The sequence below is a fragment of the Pan troglodytes genome, chromosome 1, assembly GCF_028858775.2.
Source record: "Pan troglodytes isolate AG18354 chromosome 1, NHGRI_mPanTro3-v2.0_pri, whole genome shotgun sequence".
NCBI classification, from domain to species: Eukaryota; Metazoa; Chordata; class Mammalia; order Primates; family Hominidae; genus Pan; species Pan troglodytes.
Genome location: NC_072398.2, coordinates 170,449,262 through 170,465,755, shown reverse-complemented (window position 1 = coordinate 170,465,755; position 16,494 = coordinate 170,449,262). Strand labels below are relative to the sequence as shown.

Below are 16,494 nucleotides of genomic sequence, written 5' to 3'. Positions count from 1 at the left end.
GAGACTCGGCGCGGCATATCCACCAGGTGATGGGAGCCTGCCGCAGTGCGGGCACAAGTGTTGCTGTCTCCTGAAGCAGGTGCACGGAAGCCCATGTGAGCAGAAGGCCCTTGAAGGAAAAGTGTGGTTACTCAGACCCACAGCTTTAACACGGGAGTATAAGGTTCCAAGTTAACTCTGTTTATTTAGCACCTTCTGTTTGAACTTACAGGGCTTTAGATCTTATTAAGTCCTAAAAAATCACCTTACAGAATAAAACTTATAGCCACATCAGCTGAGAGCTGAGGATGCAGAGATTAGGTGAACTTTCTACAGTAGTGATTCTCAAATTTTAACATCTTAAGAATCACTCAGAAGGCTGTAAAATGCAGATTAAATAGAAGAAATAAGCTCCCAGTACAGTAGGAATGATTTAGTTAATAATTTATTGCATATTTCAAAAGAGCTTGAAGAGAACATTCGTAATGTTTCCAACACAAAGAAAAGTTACATGTTTGGAGTGAAGGATATTCCAATTACCCTTATTTGATCACTGCACACTGTATACAGGTATCAAAATATCACATGTACCCAAAAAAAAGTATGACTATTATATATTGATAAAAATAAATAAATTTTAAAAATACACAAACTCCTGGGTATGACATGGCTCTCCCCCCACCCACGCCGAGTTTCTAATTCAGTAGTTCTGGAGTGGGGCTGTACAATTTGCATTTCAAACATGTTCCTAGTTGATACCGATGCTGCTGGTCCAAGAACCACACTTTGAAAAACACTTCTTTAACACGCAATGCACATGACTGAGGTCAAAAACCCTGATAAACTAAAGTCAGAAACACCAGACAGCAGCACTCTAAAAGGTACTATTAATCAAAACCAGGAAAGAAAAGAAAGTCATCATGCTCGGGAAGAGGGACAGGGAAGAAAACTGGATACCAGGCCCATCAGACTGGAGCAGTGCTGTCAATGTTTACTTTCAAATGCTACCCTCTTAACTGCTTTACTCTTTTGTCATATAGTAAACTTAGATAACACGAAAAGATAGGACTTCCAAACAGAAATATTCTGTGTGTGTGTGTGTGTGTGTGTGTGTGTGTGTGTGTTAATAGGAATAGGTGAGACTCCTTATAGCTCATTGATTCATTGATTGAAGTTCTTCTAAGCATGGGCACCCCATTGGCTATGGGAGAAGCGGGAATGGACTAAAGATACTGCTCGTGACTTTGGAGATCTCATAATCTAGCAAATGTGTCCATCCTAAATCAGATCATGACACATGCCAGACACAGAGAGAGGATGGTTTAATTAATGCTAATTTGAAAGAGGTGGTGTCAGAAGAGGCTCCATGGAGGAGGTGACATTTAAATGGATCTAGAAGGATGAGCAGGGATTTAACTGGCAGGGACATTTGAAGAATAGCATTTGTCTACTATGTGAAAAGAAAAATAGTTTTATTTTCCAAGGAAGGAATAATTTTTCATCTCAGAATCATTTTCATCCATATTGAAAGAAACCTATTATTTAATGTCAATAGGCTTCCAAAATGAAGGTAAAATATAGAATAGAGAGTAGTTGGAATAAATACATTTCACAAAGGCAAAATATCCCCCTGAGTAGAAAGTTTTTTTTTTTTTTTAATCCTTATCTCTTTCCTACTGACATGCCTCAAGGGAGCGTTTCATTTAAAGTTGTTGAATTTCCTGAATTCCACTGTGTGTTTCAGCAAACTTCTTAGAGTCAGAGTGTGAAACAAAGAAAATTTGTACTACCAAAACACCCTTAACATTCCACAGGCAGCTTATTGGTTGGAAGAATTAGCTATAGGTGTTAATAATAGTAAAATACAGTAATCATAATATGCATTGCTTTATAATTTCCACTAATAGATTTGTATTATGCTGCTTGGGCTGGTATAACAAAATACTGTAGCAGAGTGGCTTAGACAATAGAAATTTACTTCTCACAGTTTTGGAGGCTGGAAGTCCAAGATCAACATGCTGGCAGGGTTGGTATCTGGTGAGACCTTTCTTCCTGGCTTGCAGGTGGCTGCCTTCTCACTGTCCTTATGTGGCCTTTGCACTGTGTGCACAGAGAGAGGAATCCCTGAGAGCTCTTCTTTTTCTTGTAAGGACACCAGTCCTATCAGACTAAGGCCCCATATTAATGACCTAATTTTAACCTCAATTACCCCTTACACACCATATCTCCAAATACAGTCACATCAGGGGTTAGAGCTCAACACAAAAATTTAAGGGGGACATAATTCAGTCCACAATAATGCTGTAAGTTTCTCAAGGTTAGCTTATTTTATTTGTCCCCTGTACTTCCTAATCCATTTCCTCATACACAGTAGGCCATTTGACTTGAATGGACTCACATTTACTCCCACAGTGAATTATCCTAGCAGCACCATGAGTTGGGCAGGGGAGCTATTATTATCACCCCAAATTTACACATGAACAATCATGGATCACAGTAAGTATATAGTATACGCCAAGCACTTGTTCAAAGCTCTGCATAAATTGACTATCATTATTCTTCTTTCATTAATGAGGAAATTGAAGCCCAGAGAGGTTAAATAATTGCCCAAGATGACATTTATTAAATGGCAAAGCCGGTATTCAAACCCTGGCAGGCCAGCTCCAGACCCCACAATTTTAGCCATGACGCTATGCATCCTCTCCTGATGGCCACCAAAGTCCTGTGGCTTACCAAAGCTTTCTTATTTGGTGGCTGTATTAGTGCCCTAGGGCTGCCATAACAAGTTACCACAAACTTGGTGGCTTAAAACAATGGAGATTTATTCTCTCCCAGCGATGCAAGCCAGAAGTCCAAAATCAAAGGACTGGCAGGGCCCCATAGCTTCCATCCATGGTCTCTTTAGCTTCTGGTGGCTCCAGGGAGCTCTTGGCTTGTAGCAGCATCACTCCGACGTCTACCTCCGTTCATACATGGCCTTATCCTGTCTCTGGGACTCTCTTCTGTGTAACTTATGTAAGAATAATTGTCATTGGATTTAGAGCCCACCTAGATAACCCAGGATAATCTCACCTGAAGATTTTTACCTTAATTACATCCACATAGTACTTTTTTTCAAATAAGGTCACATTCACAAGTTCTGAAAGCAGAATGTGGACATACCTTTTGGGATACCACCATCGAGCCCACTACTGCACAAATAGCAACCTATAATCCAGGAAATGGAGTAATATCAATACATCCTCTGCCTGGCATTTTTTCCTAGAATCTTATCCTCTTTCCCCCTTCCCAGACTCATCCACATGGGTACTCTGGTTCCCATCATGTAAAACATGCCCAACCCTTAGTTATGAGTAGTTGACTCATGGTGCATACTAACTCAAACTTATCTAAGATGTACCTTCCCTAAGAAGTTTCAGCTTGACACAAAGAGAGAAATGGGACAAAAGCAGGTTTTTTTGTTTGGTTGGTTGGTTGCTTTGTTGTTCTTGGAAGCCATGTTTACCAGCAGGGCTGGGCTAGGTTGAGCTGAGACAAGCAAGGGACCTAGGGTACCAAACTTAGGGATTGGCACATGCAAGGCACTGAGAGTGACAGCCTCATTAAATTTGAGGCCTAAGGTGTCTTACTTGCCTCATTCTAATCCTCCTGACCTTGTTTCTTGGCATGAGCAGCAGAGGATTACAGGAGACCCTGGTGGCAGAGGCAGGGGGACAGAGATATGAAAGAGAGAGAGAACTGGTGGTATTCTAGCCACTGGTTCTAGTTTTCTTGAAGTTTAGTAAGATCTCTGTTATTTGGTTCTATTACATGATCCAGTATCCATATTAATATATTCTTTTTTCTATTATTATTAATATTATTATCATGATTAGTTTAAACTTGTTTGAGTTGGCTTTCTATCATTTGCAACCAAAAGAATTCCAAACTAAAGTCTAGGTGTTTTAACCCCTTATCCTTACTTTCCCATTATTTCCTAATATGAGGAGACTGAAGCAAAGAGAGAAAGATGATTTCCATGAAGCCATAGCACCTATGAAAGTGCAAACCCTGGTCTCTGCATGACAACCTCCACGTGGTTAAGAAGGTTCTCTCAAAGACATGAAACTGGCTCCTCCTTGCTTTGGTTTTTCATAAAATTTGTATATTTTGTCCTTTCAGTGTGTAGACAGGTAGAAACTTTAATTGGTGATTTAAGAAAATCTGTATGAGCATCAATGATCATACTACGCACTTGGGTGCTAATGAAATATATTTGGCCATTTTACCATGCACGAAGTGGGCCAGAATGCTGTGTTTTTATTATTCTGCTGTGGCTGTTTATGGATTTTCTTCTTTTCTCATCCGTAGCTTTGAATATACCTGCTGCTTCTAATACGCCATTTTTAATGTTTTAGAAAAATCAAAGGGTAAATAAATTAGCATAAACCAATTAACACTTCATTTTTAAGCTTATAACCAAAACGATATAAATCCCCTCTGGAAACTGTTGATCTCACTCTGACCTCAAACACGTCTTCCTTGTATCAGAGACAGAAAAGAAAATGCCCTAAATAGAGCCACCATAAAGTCATCTTCCAATACAATGCCTTCTCCTCTTCCTTCTACAAAATAGAACCTTTTGTAGAAAGATAAAAGGAATTATAGAATGTATTCAATAAGGCCAATTTTCTTCTGTCTCATTTCCTGGTTTTCTTATATGGGACATGGTTTTATTTCTGTCTATGGGCACCATCCCCTTTGAAGTTATCATCATGGACCACATAACGACGTTTCCCTCAATGACAGACCACATATACTACAGTGGTCCCAGAAGATTGTAGTACTATATTTTTATTTTTACTGTACCTTTTCTATTTTTAGATATGTTTAGATACATAACTATTACCATTGTGTTACAATTGCCTACAATATTCAGTACAGTAACGTGCTGTACAGGTTTGTAGCCTAGGGCAACAGGCTGTGCCATAGCCTAGGTTTGTGTTAAGTACACTAGATGATGTTCCCACAACATCAAAATTGCCCAGATGTATTTGTCAGAGCCTACCCACTTCATTACATGATGCATGACTGTAATAGCAATAACTGCCATTTGCTGAGTACCTCGTCTATCACAGGAATTTTATAGTCTCTCTCATTTCACCCTCACAAGCCTCTTATTTAAAAATTAACAGCCCCTTTTTATAATGAGAACTACTCCGGTTTAGAGAGGGTAGGTAGGTTGCTCAATGCCGCAGACCTAGAGAATATTAAAGCCAGGATGTAGGACCCAGCGCCTGCATTCTTTCCATGGTACCAGGCAGGGTCAGAGTGTGTCTGCCCTTTGCAAGCATTTACCTTTTCTCCAAGGGAAAGAATAAAGGAAGTCTTGGGATCTACTGTGTTCCTGGGCAGTTCACATTGACTGGTCATCTACCTGAATTTATTTCAGAGTAGCCAAGTAATCTATTCTACTCCAACACAGCTGAGAATATCTTCCCTGCTCCAAAACCAAGTCCAGCACCAAGTTGGTTGACTTCTGCCTGATATACATTAAGTTGATAAATTTTTCCCTGTCTCTTTTCCTGTTGCAGTCCTTAATGCATTTTTCTTCATTTGCTAAACGTTTAATGTTCTCTTTTTCATTTTCAAACTCTTTCCCATACAGCTAGTATCTCTTTATTTCCCCTGGGCTGTTTTATTTCCCTACATTGTTCATCATATGTGATAATATTAACAATCTGTAACGGGGCTTCAGAAGACTAGCTTCTCACTTTGGCCCTTTCCAGACTGATGCGACTATGGGCAAGTCACTTTCACTCACTGAGCTTTATTGCCCTTGTTTGTTAAATGGAAAATTGCATTTTAGAGTCTCTAAGATCCTTGCCAGCTGATCCGTCTGCCAGTTTCACTACACGGTGATCTGCAAAACCCTCTCTGTTGTGAATAAATAAGACACCACCACGCCACCTCCTTCATTACTCTCTTTCCCAAAAGAAAAGTCTCCCACATGCTGTCTTCCAAAGGTAAGAGGAGGAATTAACTTATTCTTCATACTCCTGGATGCCTTCCACATCATCATTTGACACTCATTTATTTAACTAACAATTACTGACACCTAACAGGTCAAGCCCAATGACTCTGTGTTGGAACCTAGAGATTCAGATGAGAAAAGTGCAAACCCTATCATCAGAGACACAAACTGGCACATAAGAGAAACACAGAGAGGAGAAATTCTCTCATCATGGCAGGTGCTGGCACTAAGAACATTCTTCCAGAAGTGTTTATAGTGAAGCTAAGTCTCAAAAGCTGATTAGTGAGGTGTTTAAGTGCCCAGACTCTGCAGTCAGACAGATCTAAGATCAATGTCACCTCAAATAATCAATAGCTATATGACCTTGAACAAGTTACTTGACCTTTCTATGCCTCACTTTTCTTCATCTGTAAAATGAAAATCAAATTACTAAATTCATAGGATTTTGGGGAAGAGTAATATTTATTAACTAAAAACATAAAGTATATACTACTATGCTAAATCCCAAGAATGTTGTAGTAAGAAACACATTATAAATGTATATAATGATATTCAGTCACACACCATATAATGACATTTTGGTCAACAATGACTGCATATACAAAAGTAGTCCCATAAGATTATAATACGGTATTTTTAGTGTACCTTTCCTATGTTTAGATAGGTTTAATACACAAATACTTACCACTGTGTTACAACTGCCTGCAGTGTTCAGTATAGTAACATGCTGTACAGATTTGTAACCTAAGGGCAATAGACTATGTCATATAGCCTAGGTATATAGTGGGGTATATATACCATCTAGGTTTGTGTAAGTACACTCTATGACAGGGGTGTCCAATCTTTTGGCTTCCCTGGGCACACTGGAAGAAGAAGAATTGTCTTGGGCCACACATAAAATACACTAACACTAATAATAGCTGATAAGCTAAAGAAAATCACAAAAAAACTCATAATGTTTTAGGAAAGTTTACAAATTTGTGTTAGGCCACATTTAAAGCTGTCCTGCTGCACGTGGCCTACAAACCGCAGGTTGGACAAACTTGATCTATGATATGTTCGCACAATGATTAAATGGCCTAATGATGCATTTCTCAGAGCATAGCCCCATCATTAAGCAACATATGAATACATACACAGACACGCACATTCTCAAATATGTGTGTGTGTGTGTGTGTGTGTGTGTGTATATATATATATATATATATATAGTCTCAAAAAGTTCCAGGTACGATTATAAACACTTTGTGTGTCTTAATTCATTTAATACTCACTGTGACCCTATGATTTAAGTACTATTATTATTATTCCCATTTTAGAGATGAAGAAACAGGCACAAGAAGAATAAGTGATTACTCCAAGCTGCCAGAGCCTGAATTCTGACCAAGACCGTCTGTCTCTGGAGTCTATTCTCTCAACTACTGTGCCTCCTGCCTCTACTAACCTAACCACAACCCTCTGCCACCTTGATACAGTCCTGTGAGCTCTGAAGTGCAGTAAGCCCTTGTGGAGCTGTCAGTATAGCGGAGAAACACAATCAAACAAAACAGTAATCATGAACCGTGAAATCACTTCCCAGGCTTCTGGGCTCCTGGACTGGTTTAGGACCCAGGCCTGTCCAGTTAGATTACTACATCCTATAGAGATTGGTTCAGCGATCTGCACATGACCTAAACTGACCCTAGAACTGTTGCTAGAATGAATGGGAAAGGAGAGTTCTTTTCAGTAGAGTTGGCTGAAGCTGCTAGTGCCAGGGCCAGCTTGAGCCTGAAGCCAACAGAGAAACAGGAAGAGCCATGAGACCAGGAGAAACAGATCCCTGGCAAGAACCACTCCTGCATCCTGAACCACTCAAAGCTCTGTTTGTTTAAGCCATTTTGGTTAGGTTTCTGTCACTTTCACATGACTCCTAACACACTCCGGAAAGTATATGTAATTCACTTTACACAGTACCACTAACCACCTGGTAGCTATGTGTACAGTCATTTTTAAAGAACAAGTAAGAGTTAATCAAATATAGAAGCAAAAATTGTTCTCAGTAGAGGAACATGAATGTGCAGTAGCACAGAGGTACAAGAGGTCATTGCTAATTAAAGGAGAGTGAATTCCAGAGTAACGCAGCTGTAACATCCAGACCTCATCTTATTATTGTCTTCAACTGACCTCCAGATAATTCACCTTTAATGAGAACTTCAGTAACTGGCCAGGAATTTCCCTCTTCATTTCTTTCCACACCCTGGAAAATTTTAAGCATCTACGCAGATATATTCTAATTTGCTATTTCTCCTTCATTTATAGTGAATTGGCTGAAACTGCCAGATTACTGATCTCAAGGCATTGGGTCTTTGAGATCAGCAATAACACCATGTTTCTGTAAGTCTTACTAAGCATCTTTACCAGGCTGGTCTAGTGCATCCTAGGACTCAGCGCTTCCTGATCAACCTGTCCTTCTGCATGTAAACTATTATGATGTTTATTTCATGGTAAAGAAATAGAGTCTCAGCAAGGTGATGTAGTTGACTTGAAATTGCAGTTTGGCTGTGGTGGTGCTGGGACCTGTCCCACTCCCAAGCCTATGCTTTTTGCATTATGTGGCCTTGGTTAACACTTTGGTCCTCACTGAAACATGAGATTTGGCCATAATACTATCATCCATTGCCATTGTATGATTTTCCAGAGTTCCTTTGTATACATCCTCAAACTCTTATAAAGGCTTATGGGACTGTGCCTTAATTCCACATTGAAGACAGTACAGTATCCCCACCAGTTGCCCACTGGGAGGGATGTCAATGAGAGAAAACATGCAACAATCGGCCAAACTTCCCTTGTCAACCCCTGGCTGATTGTACTGGGGCCTCTTTGCTGGAGTCACTGGAAATGTCACTTGCAAGGGGCACATTGTAGAGGCCATGAATTTGAAATGTAGAATACCAGGTATCTTTATGCTGTGTGACTTTCATTTCGATCAGACTAGACATCTGTTTTGTGAGCTCCTTAGGAATCCATGTTGCCTTTCAGTTCTTCATTATCTCATTGGACCACTGACTGAAACGGCCTCTTCACTGACCTTCCTGCTTCCACTCTTGCTTTGCACATGCCCCTTCCACACTCAAGTCCAGGAGAGCTTTCTGCACTATGATGAATTGCACATACCTTCCCTTCAACCTACTAACCTTTCCCATCTAGGTCAGGGAAAAAAGAACATATGCTGGTTATAGAGAAGCCATTTGTGCCTGAATCTATAGGATGATTCTTTCTTTATAATATAACCCCAAGGTATAGAGGAGACAAAGCAATTCTTATCAATATGTGGCCAGAATTGTTATTTTTCAAGAAATTGGGTCAAAGTCTTAGTAATAGGATAAATGATCAGGCTTCACGGAAATGCAGACTTAGGACATAAAATCTAAAATCCTTACTAATGACTGTAAGCACATCTTTATTGGCCTCTGTACCAGAGGTCACATCTTCCACCACATCCTACCCCTACTTACTGGAATAATTATTGAAATTGCATTGAAACCAGAATTCAATTTGGGGAAAATTGATAATATTTGTAATATTGACTGGTTTAATTCAAGAGCACAATCTTTCCATTTATTTCAAGTTTCTTTAATTTCTCTCAGTAATATTTTGTACTTTTCTGTGTAAAGTTCTCAAATAATTCATTAAATTTATCTCTAATTTTTTAACTTTCCAATTTATAGAAATATAATTAATTTTTGTTTATGGACTTTGAATCTCCCATTATTGTTAAATTCAATTATTAACTTCAACAGTTTGGGCTTTATTTCTCTGAAAAATGAAAGTTTTCTTTTTTCTTTTTAGTCCTTAAGCCTTTTATTGACTTTGGTCTCACCTTATTTCATTGGATAGGAACTTCAGAAAATGTTGAAAAGTGGTTGAAATAACAAATAATCATCTTGCTTCCAATTTCAAGGGGGAAACTTTCAACATTCCATGAATAAGTATGTTTCTAATAGATACCTATAAGTTTAAGTAATATCCTTCTATTCATAGTTATAAATCTTTGGTTTTCAGTTTGCTAATAAATTTCTTTTTTATCATAGGTAGTGTTGACTTTTCCTTAACCTTTTGAGATAACTGTGATTTTTCCCTTTTATTTTCTTAATGCAATGATTGATTTTCAAATGTCAAACAAACTTTTATTCCTACATAAAGCCAACTTGATTGTGATGTATTATCCTTTTTTATGATTGGGAAGTCTGTTTTGTAATATTTTTCTCTACAATTTCTGTATCTCCGTTTACAAGAGAGATTGGCCTGTAATTTTTCTTTCTTGTAATATGCTTTATTGTTTCTTGGTTTCAAGGTTATGCTGATCACTGCAAATGAGTTAAAACCAATTCCCTTTTTCTAGTCTCTGAAAAGGTTTCTTGTAGAAATGATGTTAATTCTGTCCAAAACACCAAAAGCAATGGCAACAAAAGACAAAATTGACAAATGGGATCTCATTAAACTAAAGAGCTTCTGCACAGCAAAAGAAACTACCATCAGAGTGAACAGGCAACCTACAAAATGGGAGACAATTTTCACAACTTACTCATCTGACAAAGGGCTAATATCCAGAATCTACAATGAACTCAAACAAATTTACAAGAAAAAAACAAACAATCCCATCAAAAAGTGGGCGAAGGACATGAACAGACACTTCTCAAAGGAAGACATTTATGCAGCCAAAAAACACATGAAAAAATGCTCATCATCACTGGCCATCAGAGAAATGCAAATCAAAACCACAATGAGATACCATCTCACACCAGTTAGAATGGCAATCATTAAAAAGTCAGGAAACAACAGGTGCTGGAGAGGATGTGGAGAAATAGGAACACTTTTACACTGTTGGTGGGACTGTAAACTAGTTCAACCATTGTGGAAGTCAGTGTGGCGATTCCTCAGGGATCTAGAACTAGAAATACCATTTGACCCAGCCATCCCATTACTGGGTATATACCCAAAGGACTATAAATCATGCTGCTATAAAGACACATGCACACGTATGTTTATTGCAGCACTATTCACAATAGCAAAGACTTGGAACCAACCCAAATGTCCAACAATGATAGACTGGATTAAGAAAATGTGGCACATATACACCATGGAATACTATGCAGCCATAAAAAAGGATGAGTTCATGTCCTTTGTAGGGACATGGATGAAATTGGAAATCATCATTCTCAGTAAACTATCGCAAGAACAAAAAACCAAACACCGCATATTCTCAATCATAGGTGGGAAGTGAACAATGAGATCACATGGACACAGGAAGGGGAATATCACACTCTGGGGACTGTGGTGGGGTGGGGGTAGGGGGGAGGGATAGCATTGGGAGATATACCTAATGCTAGATGACGAGTTAGTGGGTGCAGCGCACCAGCATGGCACATGTATACATATGTAACTAACCTGCACAATGTGCACATGTACCCTAAAACTTAAAGTATAATAAATAAATAAAAAAAAGAAAAAATCTAAAAAAAAAAAAAAAAGAAATGATGTTAATTCTTTTATAGACTTTTGAAAAGAGTTCACCCGTAAAGCTATCTAGACATAGACTTTTCTTTGTGAGAAGATTTATAATTTATGGATTCAATTTCTTTAACAAATACAGGTAAATTTTATATTGATTTATTTCATTGCTAATTTCTTTAAGTTGTATATTTAAGTTGTATATTTCAAGGAATGTATCCATTTTGTCTAAATTTTCAAAGTTTGTGCATCAAGTTGTTTATAGTAGCTACTTATGATTGCTCTAATGAATTTATCTGTAGTAAAGTCCCCTTTTATTGTTATTGCTGCTATGCACCTTTCTTTCATTCTCTCTCCTTTTTTTATAAATCCTGATGAAAGTTAATCAGTTTTACTAGTTTTATCAAAAAATATATTTTGGATTGTTTGGTGTTCTGTATTATATAGTTTTATTTTATATTTCAATATTTTTTGCTGCTTATACATATTAATTACTTCCTTGTAGCTTTCTGAGGTCTGATATTATGTTTCTATCTTCTTGAGATAAATACATAGATCATTAGTTTCAGACTTTTTTATGTTGCCATATGAATTTTAAGGGAATACATTTACCCTACTAGCTTTATCTGCATCCTACAAGTTTGACAGTCATATTTTTACTACCATTTAGTTAAAAATATTTTCTAATTTTGGCTGCGATTTCTTCTTTGACCCACGTGTCCTTCAAAAAAAATTCAAATATTTGGTAAGTTTGTTTAATTTTTTAAGTTTAGTTTTCATTTTTTGTTACTATTGATTTCTAGCTTAATTCTGCTTCAGACAGTGAATAGCCTATACATAGTTTCAAGTAGATAAAATTTGTTCAGATTTGCTTTTCAGCATAGCATATGGATTACTTTTGGTAAATGTTTCTGTGTACTTGAAAATTATGTGTAGTGTATAGCACATGTATACATGTAGTGTATGCACTTGTGCATAGTACATCTTCTCTCGTACTTTTACCTCCATAGTTAATGAGACCTTATACTTAAAATTAGTCTTTTATAAACAGCCTGCACTTGAATATCCATCTTGAGATACTTTCACTTTTTATTGGAATATTGATAATGTAATTTGTGCTTACTGATTTGTGTGGGTTAATATCTACTATTCTACGATTTATTTTTCTTTGTTTTTTGTAATTTTTGTTCTTTTTATTGTTTTCTTTAATTTGTGGAACATTCTTTTAAATCCTTTTTCTCTCTATCAGTGGGCTAAGAATGAATTCTTTCATTTTTCTCTTTATGGTTATCCCACAGTTTACAACACAAATCCTCACGGGTCAGAGTCTTCTAAAAGTTGATAATGTTATCACTTAACAGGAAATTCAAGGATTTTAGAATACTTAATTTACCCTCATCCTATCTTTTTTGCTACTGTTGTTATGAACTTTAACTCTACATCTATGTTAAATAAAACAACCAATTGTCATTGCTTTATACAATCTATATTTACTTAAACCCTCTGTATATATTTACGCTTTTTGTTACTTTTTATTCTATTTTGCATTTTCATACTTCCATCTTAGAGCATGTTCCTTTGCCTGAATAATTCACTTTGGTATTTCTTTTTGGTAGATTTACCTGCAATGGCTAATTGCAATAGCTTTGTTTGAAAATATCTTAATTTCACCTAAACTTCTGGAGGATATTCTCATTGTAATTACAATTCTACACTGCTAATTATTTTCTTTTAGCACTTAAAATTGTTACCCCATGATCTTCTAGCTTCTATCAATTAATTCTCACCTAAGTGATCAGCATACTCAACACAACTTTAACCAAAATTCCAAAAGGCTTCTTTTGTAGGAATCAGTAAGCTGAGCCTAAAATTTATGTGGAAATGCAAAGGACCTAGAATAGCTAAACAACTTTGAAAATTACAAAAAAAAAAAACAAAGTTTGAGGACTTAAAAACTGTCTGATTTCAAGACTAACTGGGAAGATTCAGTATTCCAAACAGTTTGGTATTAGCTAAAATATATATATTATTTATATATATATTTATATTTATATATAATATATAATTTATATTTATTATATATTATATTATTTTAATATATTTAGCTAATAAATATTGTTTATAGGTAATTTATATTTATTATATATTATAATATTATTTTATATATTTAGCTAATATATATTATTTATATATAGTTACATATTTTATTGTTATTGGTGATTATATTTATATACATATATATGTAACAGAATAGTGAATTTAGAAGTAGGTCCGCGCAAATGTGGTCAGTTGATTTCTGACAAAGATGCCAAGCCAATTAAAGGTGGAAATGAAAGTCATTCAACAAATGGTGTCGGATCAATTAGATACCAATACAAAAGTGAACACCAGATCTTACATAAACAAAATGTACTCTAAATGGATCACAAAACTAAATGTAAAACCTAAAACAAAACCTCTAAAATAATGCATATGAGAAAATGCTTTTTATCCTTGGAGGTTGGCAAAGTTTTCTTAGACAGAACACAAAGAACATGAGCCATAAAGGAAAGAAATAATGTATTGAACCTCATTAAGATTTTAAGTTTTGCACTTAAAAATATGTCATTAAGAATGCCAAAAGGCAAGTCACAAAAAATATTTCCAAAATAGACTAGGTGCAGTGGCTCATACCTGTAATCCCAATATTTTGGGAGGCTGAGGAGGCCAGAGGATCATTACAGCCCGGGAGTTCCAGACCAGCTCAGGCAGCATAGTGCAACCCCATCTCTACAAAAAAAAATTTAAAAAATTAGCCTGGCATGCTGGCACACACCTGTGGTCTGAGATACTCAGGAGGGTGGAGGGGGCTGAGGTGGGAGGATAGCTTGAGCCTAGGCAGTCAATGCTGCAGTGAGCCATGATTGTGCTACTCTACTCTAGTCTGGGTGACAGAGCAAGACTGTGCACTTGAAAATTATGTGTAGTGTATAGTATGTTTATATGGTACATCTTCTCCAAACAGAGCGAGACTGTTGCACATATGTATCAGCAACATACATATCAAAGGACTTCTATCACAAATATGTAACATTCTTACAAATAAGAAGATTAACAACCCATTAATAAAATGGGCAAAGATGTTAAAAGTCACTTCTAAAATAAAGATATAGTAATTGTCAAAAGGCACTTGAAAATATGTTCAACATCATTAGGCATAAATAATATTCAAATTAAAACCATAATGAAATATGCTACAAGCCTATTAGGAAGACTAAAATTTTAAAAATTAAAAATATCAAGTGTTGATGAGGATGCAGAACAGGTGGATTCTGTTTCGCCATTTAGGGGAATACAAAATGGCACAACCACTTTAGAAAACTGACAGTTTCTTAAAAAGTCATACATATACCTACTAAAGAATCCAACCATTCTACTGCTAGGTATTTACCACAGAAAATCAAAAACACAGGTCAACACAAAGGTTTTCACACAAATGTTCATTTTATACAAATGTTCATAGGCAAAAGTTGAAATAGTCCAAATGTCCATCAACAGAGGAATAGATAAACTGTGGTGTAATCATGCAAGGAAACATTACTTAATAAAAAGGAATGAACTATTGATACATGCAACAAAATGAATACATCTCAAAATTGCTATGCTGAGTAAAAGAAGCCAGGCAAAATACATACTGTATTTCCATCCATATGAAAAATTATAGGATATCCAAACTAATTACAGTAACAGAAAGCAAATCAGTTTTCTGGGGATGGGGTAGAGGATGGTTGGATTACACAGTGGCATAAGGAACTTTGAGGAGTAACAGAAATGTTTGTAATCTTTATTCCGGTGATGCTTTTACCGGTATATACATACGTGGAAAATGATCACATTGTACACTTTAAATATGTACAATGTAGCAAACATCAATTATACTGCAATAATATTTTAATTAGCCATCCATCTTATTGTCCATTTGAAGGTAATGTGTCCTTTTTTTTCCTCTGACTGCTTTCAAGTTTTCCCTTCATCTTCGTATGTAGATGTTCAACAATTTTCTGTAAAGTACACACAAAACATCTGCTACAATTCTTTGTATTGATTCTTCTTGAGGTTTACAGATTTCTTCCGTTACTGTGGCTTGATGTCTTTTTTTAAGTTTTGGAAAATTCTAAGACAGTAGTTTTTCAAACACTGCTTTTCCACTGTCTTCTTCCCTCCATCACTCCTCGTCTACTGTGGCTCTAATTACACACACATGAGACCTTTCATCCATGTTCCATATTCTCTTGTACTCTTTTCTACATTGTCCATCTTTTCTCCTCTCTGCATTTCTGATATTTTCTATGAAATTATCTTCCAGTACATTTAACCTTCTTTCCTCTATGTTCAATCTGCTTTAAGCCTAGTCTATTAACTGTTTAATTTCATAAATTACATTTTTCACTGTAGACTTTCTTTTTTAACTTTTATTTTAAGTTCAGGGTACATGTGCAAGATGTGCAGGTTTGTTACATAGGTAAACATGTGCCATGGTGGTTTGCTGCACAGATCATTCCATCAGCTAGATATTAAGCCCAGCGTCCATTAGCTATTCTTCCTGATGCTCTCCCTCCTCCCAGCCCCACCCTCTGACAGGTCCCAGAGTGTGTTGTATCCACCCCATGTGTCCATATGTTCTCATCATTCACCTCTAACTTATAAGTGAGAACAGGTGGTATTTGGTTTTCTGTTCCTGCATTAGTTTGCTGAGGACTAATCCATGAGGATTTGTCCATCTCTATCCATGTCTCTGCAAAGGACATGATCTCATTCATGTCATCCATGTCCAACTCTATCCATGTCCCTGCAAAGGACATGATCTCATTCCTTTTTATGGCTGCATAGTATTCCATGGTATATATGTGCCACATTTTCTTTATGCAGTCTACTATTGATGGGCATTTAGGTTTTCTGGACTTTCTATTTGATTCTTTTTATGGGTTGGTTTCTCTAATGAAATATTTTATCTTAGATGTCTGGAGGAATTT

The 16,494-nt window shown here is 36.6% G+C and overlaps 1 long non-coding RNA gene across 1 annotated transcript in view; it reads right to left on the bottom strand.

The window, feature by feature from the left end:
* Window positions 1–1,964: 1,964 nt before the first annotated feature.
* The window catches only part of LOC129143805 (uncharacterized), a 79,746-nt gene continuing 65,216 nt past the window's right edge, over window positions 1,965–16,494 (bottom strand). Inside the window, exons 2-3 of the long non-coding RNA XR_008547699.2 lie at window positions 14,156–14,251; window positions 1,965–2,079 (exon numbers count right to left, since the gene is read on the bottom strand). This is a non-coding gene — a long non-coding RNA (uncharacterized LOC129143805). The remainder of the gene's footprint in view (window positions 2,080–14,155; window positions 14,252–16,494) is intronic.